The following is a 12,949-nucleotide window of genomic DNA, read 5'->3' as shown; positions in this document are numbered from 1 at the left end:
ATATATTTTAAGATTCTGTGTTCTATTTCTGTGAAGAATGTCATTGGAATTCTGATTGGCATTGCATTGAATCTGTAGATTACTTTAGGTAATATGGACTTTTTAACTGTGTTTATTTTTCCAATCCATGTGCATGGAATATCTTCCCATTACTTCAGGTCATCATTGATTTCTTTCACTAATGTCTTATAGTTTTCATTGTATAGGTCTTTAACCTCTTTGGTTAAATTTATCCCTAGAGACTTTTTTCTTTTTGTTGCAATTGTAAATGGGATTGTATTCTTGAGTTCTCTTTCTGTTAGTTCATTATTAGAGTAGAAATGCAACTGATTGTGGTAAGTTGATTTTGTACGCTGCAACTTTGCTGTAGTAGTTGATTATTTCTAATAGTTTTCTGATGGATTCTTTATGGTTTTTTCTATTTACAATCATGTCATCTGCAAACAGCAAGAGTTTCATTTCTTCCTTTCCAATTGGGATTCCTTTTATTTCTTTTTCCAGCCTAATTGCTCTGGACAAAACCTCCAGTACTATGTTGAATGGGATATGTCCTCTTGGTGGAAAGTCCCCTTTATCATTATATACTGCCCCTCTTTGTCTCTCATAGTCTTTTTTATCTTGAAGTCTGCTTTGTCTGATATAAGTTTGGCAACACCTACTTTCCTTTATTTGCCATTTTCTTGGAGTATTGTCTCCCATCCATTCATTCTGAGCCTGTTTGTTTTTAGAGCTGATATGTGTTTCCTGGCAGCAGCATATCGTTGGGTCTTCTTTTCTAATCCACCCCACCACTCTGTGTCTGTTGATTGGAGAATTCAATCGATTTACATTTAGAGTGATTATTGATACATGAGGGCTTAATCCCACCTAATCTATATTTCCATTGTTCCTCTTCCTTTGTGTTTCTGACTACCATTTCATTTTGGGGGTTTTCTGTGGCAGTTTTCTCTATTTTTATGATCCAAGGCTCTGCTCTGATTTTTTGTTTGCTGGTTACTCTGAGATTTGTATGAAGATCTCATAGATGAGACAGTCCATCTTCTGATAGCCTCTTATCTCCATTAGCCTAAGCAGGTTCCATCCCTTTCCTCTTCTCCTTCTGAGTTATTGTTGTCACAAGTTATTCATTTTTGTGTTGTGCATTTGTGACTAAGTTGAAGTGTTTATAGTTACTTTTGATGCCTTCCTTCCCTTCTTCTTTTAAGTTATAATTAAGTATTTGCTACCCTGTTGTGAAACAGAGCTGTAGCTTTCTGATTCTGTCTATTTGTCTCTTTGCTCAAAGCTTTGTAGACATTTGCCTTCTTTTTGTTTCAGGTATGAGGGCGTTCTTGATCATTGCTTGTATGGGAGATCTCGTGGCGATGAACTCCCTCAGCCTTTGTTTATCTGGGAAAACTTTTATTTCTCCATTGTATCATAAGGATCATTTCACTGGCTAGAGTATTCTTGGCTGAAAGTTTTTTTCTTTCAGTATTTTTAATATATCATTCCATTCTTTCCTTGCCTGTAAAGTTTCTGCCAAGAAATATGCTGAAAGCCTGATAGGGGTTCCTTTGTAGGTTATTTTCTTCTGTCTTACTTCCCTTCACATTTTTTCTTTGTCATTGTCTTTTGCCAATTTTACTATTATACGCCTTGGAGAAGGTCTTTAAGCATTGATGTAATTAGGCGTTCTGTTGGCTTCATGTATTTGTAAGTCCGGTTCTTGCCCAGGGTTGGGAAGTTCTCAGCTATTATTTCTCTGAACAAGCTCTCTGCTCCTTTCTCCCTCTTTTCTCCCTCTGGAATACGTATAATTCTTAGGTTGCTTTTATAATTGCGTCATATATTTCTCCAAGAATTCCTTCATTTTCTAAAAATCTGAGTCCTTTCTCCTCGTCCACTGGAAGCATTTCTATATTTCTATCCTCTAAATCACTTATTCTTTCAACCTTGATATCAGCTCTATTTTGTAAGGATTCTAGATTCTTTTTTATCTCATTAATTATGTTCTTTATATCCAGAATTTCTGCTTGTTTTTTTTTTAATAGTTTCAGTCTCTTTGATGAAGTATTCTTTTTCCTCATTAATTTTATTCCTGAGTTCATTGAACTGTCTGAACATTCTTGTAACTTGGTGAGTTTCTTTATGACAGTTATTTTGAATTCTCTGTCATTTAGATTGTAAATTTCTGTGACTTCAAGGTTGGTTTCTGGAGATTTGTCATTTCCTTCTGCTCTGAATTGTTACTGTAGTTTCTTATGGTGTTTGATGAACTTATCTTTTGCCTGCGTATTTGTGGTAGTATCAGGTCGCAGACTGGTGAGGGTGGGCCTCTTTACATAGTCTATGGAATTGAATGCTAATCTCTTCCACAAACAGCCGTGTGAACACATCCAGAAATAATGCTTAACTAGCTTTCTGGGCATCCCTTAGCTCTGTCAAGTTGACACCTGAAATTAACCAAAAAGGGTCAAGTTACAGAAGTGAGATGGGGGGATCTTTCACTGGGTCAGGAAGGAAAAGGACTGAGGTGGTTTTGGAAGGATCTGGAATTTTCTGGACTTTCTCGAAGAGCTTTGATAGAGCAGTCTTAGCAGTCATGGGGAAGGAAGCCTATTTCAGAGGGTCAAAGAGTGACTGAGAAATGGAAGGGCAGAGAGGGAGTGGAGGTGGACAGCTGTGCCTTGTGCCTCCTGACAACGGACTCTGGATTTAACACAGTGATGGCTCCGTCCCAGAGCCCACAGCTTTGGTGTGGGGCTGACTCCTCCCGAGGACTAGGGTGTTCTAATTCCTCAGTGTGAGCTACTCTGCATATTCCAAATCCCCAATGTCCTAGCAATGGGGTGTCAGATGGCCCTCTCTGGTCCAGCAGGATCCAGGCACAGGACCCTTTATGGGACAGGAGGAGGAGCCGGGTGTACACGGGGTTCTTACCTGCCAGACCTGGAGTTCTGGGGAGTGGAGCTGAGCGAGGTCACAGTGCAGGAGCTGCTGACAGGGTTTGAGGCCACCTGGGAGGAGAGCAGAGGAGGAATGGGCATGGGGGACGGTCTAGACAAGACCTGCCCCCTCATTTGTATGCTGCATCTCTGTGCCTGGACACAATCTACTCCTCAAGTCTCGTTTCCAAGAGCTGATTTCTTCCCTCATCGACTCTTTTCTTCCTTCTTCTTATATTGTTAAATTATTTTAAGTTAAATTTAGCTGGGTTTTCTCTCCCATACATTTAAAATTATTCCTTACTGATTCTTAGGTGGAGACTATGATTTCAGTGAGTTACAATGAAAAATGAAGGAGTTCAGGGGTGATAACTGTGGACCTGAGAAATTTAAATGATGGCATGGGGCGTGGTCCATGATCTTCAGGACAGCCATATGATAAGCCACATGATAATCAGAATTTTTAAGACAAGGTACTGTTAGGTTTTATGGTTTGAGTGAGAACAAAGGGAGAGGCCTACAATTGACACACAGTTTACCAACAGCAGAGAACCCTCCCTCACCTCTTCCAGCTCCTGGTGGTTCCTGCTTCCCTGCCTTGTGGCAGCAGATCTCCAATCTCTGCCTACGTCTTTCACATGATCTTCTTCCCTCCATGTCTCTGTGTCCTCATCTCTTCTTATAAGGATGCCAGTCACTGAATTGAGGGCCCACTCGTTTAATCTTCTCAGCAATCCTGGAGGTAGATACTGTTGTTATCCTCATTTTATAGGGAGCCTCAGAGGGATAAGTTAACTTGTCTAAGACTGTACAGCTAGGCAGAGGCAAAAATCAAACCCTGACCATTTGGCCCCAGCAGCCATACTGTTAGCCATCTTGCTGCACTGCCTTATAAGTGAGCATGGGTGAAAGGCTCTTCAAAAGTTGGGAGGAATTCCTGATCAGATAAAAACATCCTAGCTACATCATGTGAAATATTTCAATTATTTATTTAGATTCTGCATTTTTATCTAACTCTGGGAGCTAGTGAAATGGTCTCCCTTAGTGCTGTAATATTCCAGCTGAATCAGGTGAGCCATGAAAAGCAGAGTGCCCATCTCTAAACTGCTCACATTTCCAATAAAAGGAGCATCCATTTGAGTTGGCTTTTTTGGAGAGAAGAAATACCTTCAAGCTCCACTGAAGAAAACTTCAAGCAAGAAGACAGATGTGTGCCTAGTGTGCAGTGGCTTTGGCTGTGGATTTGAGCCATGTCAGGAGAGGTGGTGGAGCTGTGAGCGGAAGAAGCCCCACGGCAGGAGAGGCACCAGACGAAGACACCCCAGCGTTACACGGTGGGAAGTGTTCCATCCTGAGAGGACAGCCTGCAGCTCCCAGGATCTGAGTAGTATTCATAAGACCAAGGCAGCCACTGTAGAGCCCAGGCTTATCTCCAAGGGGTGAAGTGACCCGTGTTCTGGAGGGGACACCTGGTTAAAATAAACATCCTGGCAAGGGGAAAGGAGTCATAAGACTATCCTGAAGTGCCCATATTTAAAGAGGAAATGACTTAGGTTGGAATTGCCAGGAAGCAGATCCTGAGACAAGGATTTGAGTATAAGTAGTTTATGTAGGAGGTGGTCCCAAAAATCCCAGATAGAGGAGAGAGGAAAGTGACAGGGCCGATAAAGAGTGTGACTGAGTAGGTTACCTCTGTGAGCAGCTGGAGCTCAGTCCCCTTGGAAGACTGTAGAACATGCCTCAGAGTTATTGCACACGGGGGTGGGAAAGGGAGGCGTTTACCGTTCCCCTCCCGTCTGTCACTGACTGAGTGTTGTGCCTGGCTCCACTTCTGGCAGCTGCACAGCAGCGAGGGAAGTGCTCCGGCCAGGAGGCATGGGTGCTTGTAGGAGGACACTGTGGGCATGTACTGGGGTGGTGAGGGCCTCAGGGATATGGGCCTGGCCCTGTCATACTCGCTACAGGAAAGAACAGTAGGGGAAGGGGGTGAAGGAGTTGGGTTCTTACTTAAAGTTGTCTGTATAAGCCTCAGTTTCTTACCCTTGCTAGCCCACAGTGCTTCCTTCACCAACAGTCCCCTTGAATCACTGCTCAGTTATACACAGTGCACAAGAATCTCCCTAATGTGGGGCTCTGAGCGGTTGCCCAGGTTTCTAATACCAAGCCATTGTGCCTTCATGGGGATGGTGACCCCTCAGCTCTGCCATCCTCAAAGATGTGACTTCATTTGACCCAGAGCGACGACAAGTCGAAAGGTAGTCTCTCTGTGTTCAGCTGGACCTCTTTTATCTTAATAGCTTTTAATTCATGTGTGTTTCTATTCAGAAAACAATTAGAAATTAAACTGAATACACAAACAGTTTTTCAAGTCCTGGCCCTAAAACTAGATCTGCAGGCCTGTTTTCAGGAGAGGGTAGTAACTGCTCTTCTCTCCAGGCTCGCTAGACCATGAGCTCCCGTGGGGCAGGGCCCAGGGCCCCTTCCCCTGCTACACCTGGTGAGTGAGAATGGCCCGCTGACTTCAAAGAGGGAGAGGAGACAGCTGTTCTCTTTGAGCCAGGTGTGCATGCCTCCCATTTCACATGGAGTTAGAGGGCAAATGAAGTTTGAACTCTCCACATCCTGCTTCCTTTTAGGGGTGCCTTCCAGGTGGGTAGTGGGGAATGTGGCTCAGATTTACAGCTAACACTTACATTGGTCTTACTGTGTTTCAGGTACTAAGGTCTTTATATATGTGTGTATATAAATATTTATAAATATACACACAAACATAAACATATACACACTCTCATTGCAACAACCTTACAAAGTAAGAACTATTTTTGTACCCATTTTACAGATTAAGAAACAGAGGGCAAAGAAGTTAGGTAACTTGTTCCCAGGTCACACAACTGGTCGGTAGAAGAGCAAATCTCAGCAGACTGGTTCAGAGCCTTAATTAATAAATATATCTACTCACTTTTCAGTTACTGGAAGAAAGATTTCACTTAGGAAAATGATGAGAGGGAGCCTTTCTTTAAGGGATTTAGCTTCTCTCGTAGTCAAGAAAGAAAATAACAATAAAGTCTTACCTTTTGTGGAAATGTTTGGCTACCCAACTATCGTTCCTTTCGCCTTCTCTGTGGTGAAATTATGGGACAAGTGTGTTAGGTGTCAAGGCTCTTACAAGCGAGAAAGCTGTGTTCATACATATAGGTGCACATCTTACAGTGGAGTGATGGGGAAGAGAGGAAAAGTGAACGAGAATGGGAAAAGGAAACATAAGTCGATTTTGCATGAGGCAGATAAATTTTGTGAGTAACAGTTTCTTTTCTCCTTTTGATAGTACAAGGGATTACAGAAGCCTCCACAGGAGAACAAATATTGATTTCTTGTTCTTTAGAAGACTTTCCAAATTTTGTGTACTTATGTTCTATGAAATACTGTATTAGTAGAAAAGGACAGCCTGCTTCATATAGTCTGAAAAAAAATGTTAGTGCCTAGAACTTTTTTTGGAAAGGAATCTAGCAATAACCATCACAGTTAATAGCCATATATACTTTATCCCAGCAATCCAACTTTTGGTAATCTATGCTCTAGGAATAGAAGCTCTAGTTAATTTAATAATGTTAATATAGTGAAAAAAAAATTAAATATATGAGGAAGGAATGGACAGGTGGTTAATCCATTTTAGGAAAAAGGAGCCTGCCTGTGGATGAGATTGCTTTTTTAATTGTGGTAGAGTATGAGTTGCTTTTATCTTTACTCAGGTCTCTCAGAATTAGAAAATGGAGTTGGTGTTCTGTCTCTCTGTGGTAATTCTTTAGTGAACAGGGAACTCTAAGAGACATAGTTATATCCTGAGTCACCCTATTTGGGAATTTCCGAGCAGATACAGGCCATATTAAACTGTATTATAAAAGAATGAGCAGTTACCTTGATATTCTCAGACACTTGTTAAGCTTCTGTTCTTTACTTGAAACCAAGACTTAACTTGTATTGTTTTGATGAAGGCAGTTGCTTTGGCCTAGAGGTATTGGGGAAAATGTTGAACAAAAAATGTTCCATCATTTTTTGAAAATCACCTACTGGTACAATTTAGGAATGCTGAATTTCTCCTGAAGCTTCTGTCTGCTTTTCTACTCTTCCCATTTACCCTACAGGGACTTGGTTTTATTTATCAGGTACAAGTTCCATTTAGAGTCTATTTTAGTAGATCTGGTTTTGTACTGGTTGTATTTAGTAAGAAATTAGACATAGACTTCAGATTCATTATTAGGGATTTTTATTTATTTTTTCCAAAAAGCTATGGTTCAGTAACACAATTTGAGTTTAAATGATTCAGTTTTGAGAATTGTAGCATAAGAAATGGGCACTGGAGTGCTTGTGTCTGGGTTTGAATCCTGTGACAGAGAGCAAATTGTTCAACCTTGCTAAATCTTGTAAGAGTGGGGATAATAATAATGGTTGTTTTGAAGATTAAAAAAGGTAATAGATATCTGCTTGACATCTGGTAAGTGCTTGACAAATGTTCACTGATCTTGTCACCACCACTCTTACCACTGTCACCATCATCACCATCTTTGTTCTCCACTAGGTTAGCCATACTTTGGTCCTGGCTTCTTGCCGCTGATCTAGGATAGTGGAGAGGCCAGCTCTGGGGATAGAGAGGCTAGCTATGAATTAAAGAAATGGGAGGTAAAGCCCCATGGTGGTAACAACTCGTAATATATTGATTTTATAGTGATTTATCCTACAAAATAACTTAGAATACATCCTTTGAAGCCTCAATTTAATGGCTCCATTTTAAAATTTAGATAGTTCCAATGACTATTGGATTTAATGGCCAGAGACATCTCTTTGTGGCCTCAGTTGAGAAAATTTGGTTGTGTCTATAATCTATCACAGTGGCAAAAAGGAAAGAACAGTTACAAATCACATTGGTGTGGTGTCTTAGTTGGCTCAGGCTGCCATAACAAAATACTACAAACTGGGTGGCTTAAACAACAGAAATGTATTTTCTCCCTCTTCTGGAGGCTGGAAGTCCAAGAGCATGGTGCCAGCAGGGTTGGTTTCTGGTGAGGCCTCTCTCCTTGTGTTGCATGTGGCCACCCTCCTCTGTGTCCTCATATGGCCTCTCCTCTGTGCCTGTGCGTGGAGAGAGAGCGATCTCTGCTGTCTCTTCCTCTTCTAAGGACACCAGTCCTATCAGATTAGGGCTCCACCCTTATGACCTCATTTAACCTTAATGACCTCCCTAAAGGCCCTGTCACATTGGGGATTGGAGCTTCACCATAAGAATTTGGGGCCAGCACAATTCAGTTTATAACACATGGTAAAGTAAAATAATTCCTTCAGGATTGTTATATGTGTTTTTATTAAGGGATATTTTTGAAATCTTCTTAATGTAATTTAAGGACTTGTTTATGTGGAAACTAAAAAGTGATAATTATACTGTGTGAAAAGCTGAAAATTTAGTCTGACAGCTCTGTTTCCATTCTACATTCACCTTGATGCTTCCCAATTCCCTTGTCTGGGGAAAAAATATATTAAGAAAAAATTAAAATTTCCTCAGCATATTGTAAAACGAAGTATAACAAATATTTTTTCAAAGTACAGTAGTGGTCAAGATCCTCTTGCTTTGAAAATTCCGGTTAGTAATTATTAACCGAGACATCATTACAATAATTCTAAACTTGCTGATATCTCCTTATATATGTCCCCTCTTTTCCTCCAGCAAAGAGGAATGCCTGATTGAAGAAGTTACCTTCTGTTCCTTAATAAGTATTTTCAGTTGTCTTTGTTTGCTTTGCTATCACTTTCCCCAACTCTCAATATTTTTTAAGAAATTGCAGATGGGTAACTGTGACAGGAAAAGGAAGAACTGAACTAAAATCTTTGATTATAGATTTACCTCAAGCACTCAACTACAGAAAGTAATAGGAAGGCGTAAAAAAGTTGATCATTATGTCAGATCCTTAAATTCTGATACACGGTCCTTCTTTCGGCAATAACATCTGTCTCTCAAAAACCTGTCAATTCCTACTATTATTCTAGTGTCAACAATAATGTGAAACGCGACGTTCTCTCTTCAGCTTCCCTGGTTCAGAAACTGCTTTGAGAAGACACATAATTATGTTCAGAATTTTAAGATTCAAGACCACCCTATTTCCTGTTGCTAAGCACACAAACTGACCGACTATTTTAAAAAAGAAAAGAGACGCCTGTCTTTGTGCCTGTTCTCGGCAAGTGGGAAATCTGCCAACCTGCAAAAGCCCAGCTTGTATTTTGCTAGAGCCAATACTTTACTTTGCAAATGTTGAGCCCGTTCAAATGTAGCATTACCTTATGGTGAGCAGGAGTTAATTTTTGCAGATTTCTTGTACATTTTTTGTTATAAAAGTTTAAAGTATTGCTGGTGGGAATGTAAAATGGTACAGCCACTTTGGAAAACAGTTTGGCAGTTTCTCAGAATGTTCAACATAGTTACCATATGACCCAGCAACTCCACACCTAGGTATATACTCAAGAGAGGTAAAAACATATGCACACAAAATCTTATGTGCAAATTTCAAAGCAGCAGTATTCATAACAGCCAAAAAGTGGAAACAACTCAAATGTCCATCATCTGATAAATGGATGAACAAAATGTGGTATATCCATGCAATGGAATATTATTTGGCCGTTAAACGGAAGTACTTATAACTGCTACAGCATGGATAAACCTTGAAAACGTTATGCTGAGTGAAAAAAGCCAGTCAGGGGCTGGCCCAGTGGTGTAGCGCTTAAGTACACGCGCTCTGCTTTGGCGGCGCCGGGTTCGCAGGTTTGGATCCCAGGCACAGACCTATGCACTGCTCATCAAGCCATGCTATGGTGGCATCCCATATACAAAACAGAGGAAGATGGGGACAGATGTTAACTCAGGGCTGATCTTCCTCAGCAAAAAGAGGAAGATTGGCAACAGATGTTAGCTCAGGGCCGATCTTCCTCACCAAAAAAAAGAAAAAGAAAAAAGCCACTCAAAAAAGACCACCTATTACACCTATTGTATAATTTTATTGATAAGAAATGTCCAGAAGAGGCAAATCTTTAGAGACAGAAGGTAAGTGGTTGCTAGGGCTGGAGGTTGGGGAGGATGGGGAGTGATTGCTAAAGGGTATGGAGTTTCTTTCTGGAATGATGAAAATGTTCTAAAATTGATTGTGGTGATAGTGGCACAGCTTTGTGAATAAACTAAAAAACTGCTAAACTATATAGTTTAAAAAGATGAATTGTATGATCTGTGAATTATGTCTCAATAAAACTGTTTTTAACAGTTTAAATTAAGTTAAATTTGTTAAATTGGAAAAAAAAAAGCCAAGAAGACAGTGTTCATTTTCCTGGCATAATCCTGTACAAACAGATTTTGGGTAATTTCTTTTTCCTGTGTTTAGATTGATCTTTACATAGGTATAAGCATACTGAATATATAATTTTTTTTTCATTTACCATATTTAAGCATTTCCCTTGATGTGACATAGTCTTCATTTGCCTCATTTTTATGACTTCCTAGTCTTGCCTGTTTTGTTGTCATATAGGTCGCTTCCAACTTTTCATGATTATAAATAATGCTGCAAATGAACTTGTTTGTCCACGTAGCTTTTTTTTTCTGTTAGGTTTATTTCCTTACAATGTTTCCATGTAGAATTATAGAATCAAAGGCAACAAGGATATTTAGGACCCTTAATGTCTGACTCTTTTCCAAGAGGATTCTGCCTGTTTATTCTGCTACCAAGAATGCAAGAGCTTCTGTTTTACCTATCATTCATCAATACTGGGGGTTATAATTTTTTAAGTGAACTTTTCATTCCAGAATAATTTTAGGTTTGCAGAAAAGCTGCAAAGATAATATCAAGATTTCCCTTGAATCCCTTACTCAGTGTCCGCCATTGTTAACCTCTTACATTATAGTGCCACACTTGTCAAATCTAAGAAACCAACATAGGTACATCACTATTGACTAAACTCCAGACTTTATTCAGATTTCACCAGTTTTTCTATTAATGCCTCTTTGCTGTTCCAGGACCCAGTCCAGGATTGAGTGTTATAATTTTAATTTTAAAAAATTTAATGTAATGGGTATAAAATGATATTACATTATTGTCAGTCTTGTTTTTTGTTTTTTTAAGCCAAGTTTTTAAGGGAATATTTCTAACTATTTTGTTTGATAGGAGAAAGATTGGAAGTTAATTTCCCTGCCAATAAACTTAGTTTATCAGGGCTGGCCCGGTGGCACAAGCGGTTAAGTGCGCGCGCTCCGCTGCAGTGGCCCGGGGTTCGCTGGTTCGGACCCCGGGCGCGCACCGACGCACAGCTTCTCAAGCCGTGCTGTGGCAGCGTCCCATATAAAGTGGAGGAGGATGGGCATGGACGTTAGCCCAGGGCCAGTCTTCCTCAGCAAAAAGAGGAGGATTGGCAGACGTTAACTCAGGGCCCATCTTCCTCACAAAAGAAAAAAAAAAACTTACTTTATGAAAGTATTATTCCTGTCACTTAAAAACTAGAAACACACTTCTGTGGTCTTCCTGCCGAAAATGCATTACCGGAATGTAACGATGAGGAAACATCAGTCAAACACATATTGAGAGACAGTCTACAAAGTAGCCAGCCTATATTCTTAAAAAGATGTCAAGGTCAAGAATGACAAAGACAGACTGAGGAGCTGTTCCAGATTAAAAGAAATTTAAGAGACATGACCCTAGATTGGATCCTGAACCTGGAAAAAAGTTGGCTACAAAGGAGATTATTGGGCCAATTGACAAAATCTGAATGTGGACTGTGGAATGAAAAATAAGATTGTATCAATGTAAAATTTCCTGATTTTAATCATTGAACTCTGCTCATGAAAGAGAATGTCCCTGTGGACATTTGGAAATACATACTGAACTGTTTAGGGGGAGAGAAGGAAGATGTCTGTAACTTACCTTCAAATGGTTCAGGAAAAAATAGTATGCATATATATAAACATACTCACATGCATGTATGTAGAGGGAGAGAGAATGATAAAACAAATGGGGCAAAACATAAACAATTGTTAAATCCAGCTAAAGAGTATTAGGGAAGTTTCTTGTATGATTCTTGCAACTTTTCTGTAAGTTTGAAGTTATATCAAAATAAAAAGTTACCCCTCTCCCCCTCCAAAAAAGTAGAACTTTTTTCCCTATTGAGTCTCCTAAATAATTTTCTATTTATTCCTATTGGGTCTCAGCAGATCCTCAAATACAAGTTGCCTCTTTTGATCCTTATGGGGGAATAATGCACCAGACTGATTTTTATGCATAATTAAGGGTAATCTTTTTATAACTCCTGATTTATTACATGCCACTAAAATATAATGTTCTCATTAATTAGTGTATTACTAGAGTTTGTTGAGGACCCAGAGTTCCATATTCTAAAAAGTCTGGAATTCTTGGCAAAATGGCACTTAATAACTACTTGGTATCACAGAGAATTGTAACTTCTCCTGTTTTTAGGAAGTACCCACTGTTAACCGTGCTTTTTTGAATTGGTCATTGTTTTCAGTTCCTGTGGTTACGGAAGCATTTACTGTAAGTTAAATCATGGTTTTGTGCTACTTTTGTTGATCGCACCGGTTACCGTTTAGACTGTTGTTGTTTCTCTCCAGTTCTTGGCTCTCTGCATTCTTTGTCCAGTGGAAATGGGCCTGGAGTCTTCTGCCTCTCTTAGTGGGTCAGAGGAGTTTGAGAACTACTGGTTGCAAGGAGTAACTCAAGGCACTTCCTTTGGCCCTCCCAGGTGGCTTTCTCATCTCTGAGACAGGCCTACACCTTTGCTTTATGTCTTGGCCTTTAACAGACCAACAAAGACGGAGGGACTGCTGTGTACTCCCTGAGCTGGGTTAGTAATTTCTCTGGTATTGGTTCATCAACACTCCCTAAATGGGTCTTGAAAGTGAAATATCCAAGGCCTTCCAAACTCACAAGTCTGGTCACTGATTTGCCTCAGGTCTTCACTAAATGACCGCTATTGTGTACCTACTC

The 12,949-nt window shown here is 40.0% G+C and overlaps 1 long non-coding RNA gene across 1 annotated transcript; it reads right to left on the bottom strand.

The window, feature by feature from the left end:
• Positions 1 to 3,533: 3,533 nt before the first annotated feature.
• LOC131394507 (uncharacterized) lies at positions 3,534 to 12,949 on the bottom strand. The gene is made up of 3 exons (XR_009216164.1): positions 12,890 to 12,949; positions 5,999 to 6,046; positions 3,534 to 3,663 (listed from the first exon to the last, which is right to left on the bottom strand). It is a non-coding gene; the product is annotated as an uncharacterized LOC131394507 (long non-coding RNA).

The sequence above is a fragment of the Diceros bicornis genome, chromosome 30 (assembly GCF_020826845.1).
Source record: "Diceros bicornis minor isolate mBicDic1 chromosome 30, mDicBic1.mat.cur, whole genome shotgun sequence".
In the NCBI taxonomy this organism is placed as follows: Eukaryota; Metazoa; Chordata; class Mammalia; order Perissodactyla; family Rhinocerotidae; genus Diceros; species Diceros bicornis.
This window is presented reverse-complemented; position numbering and strand designations above follow the sequence as displayed.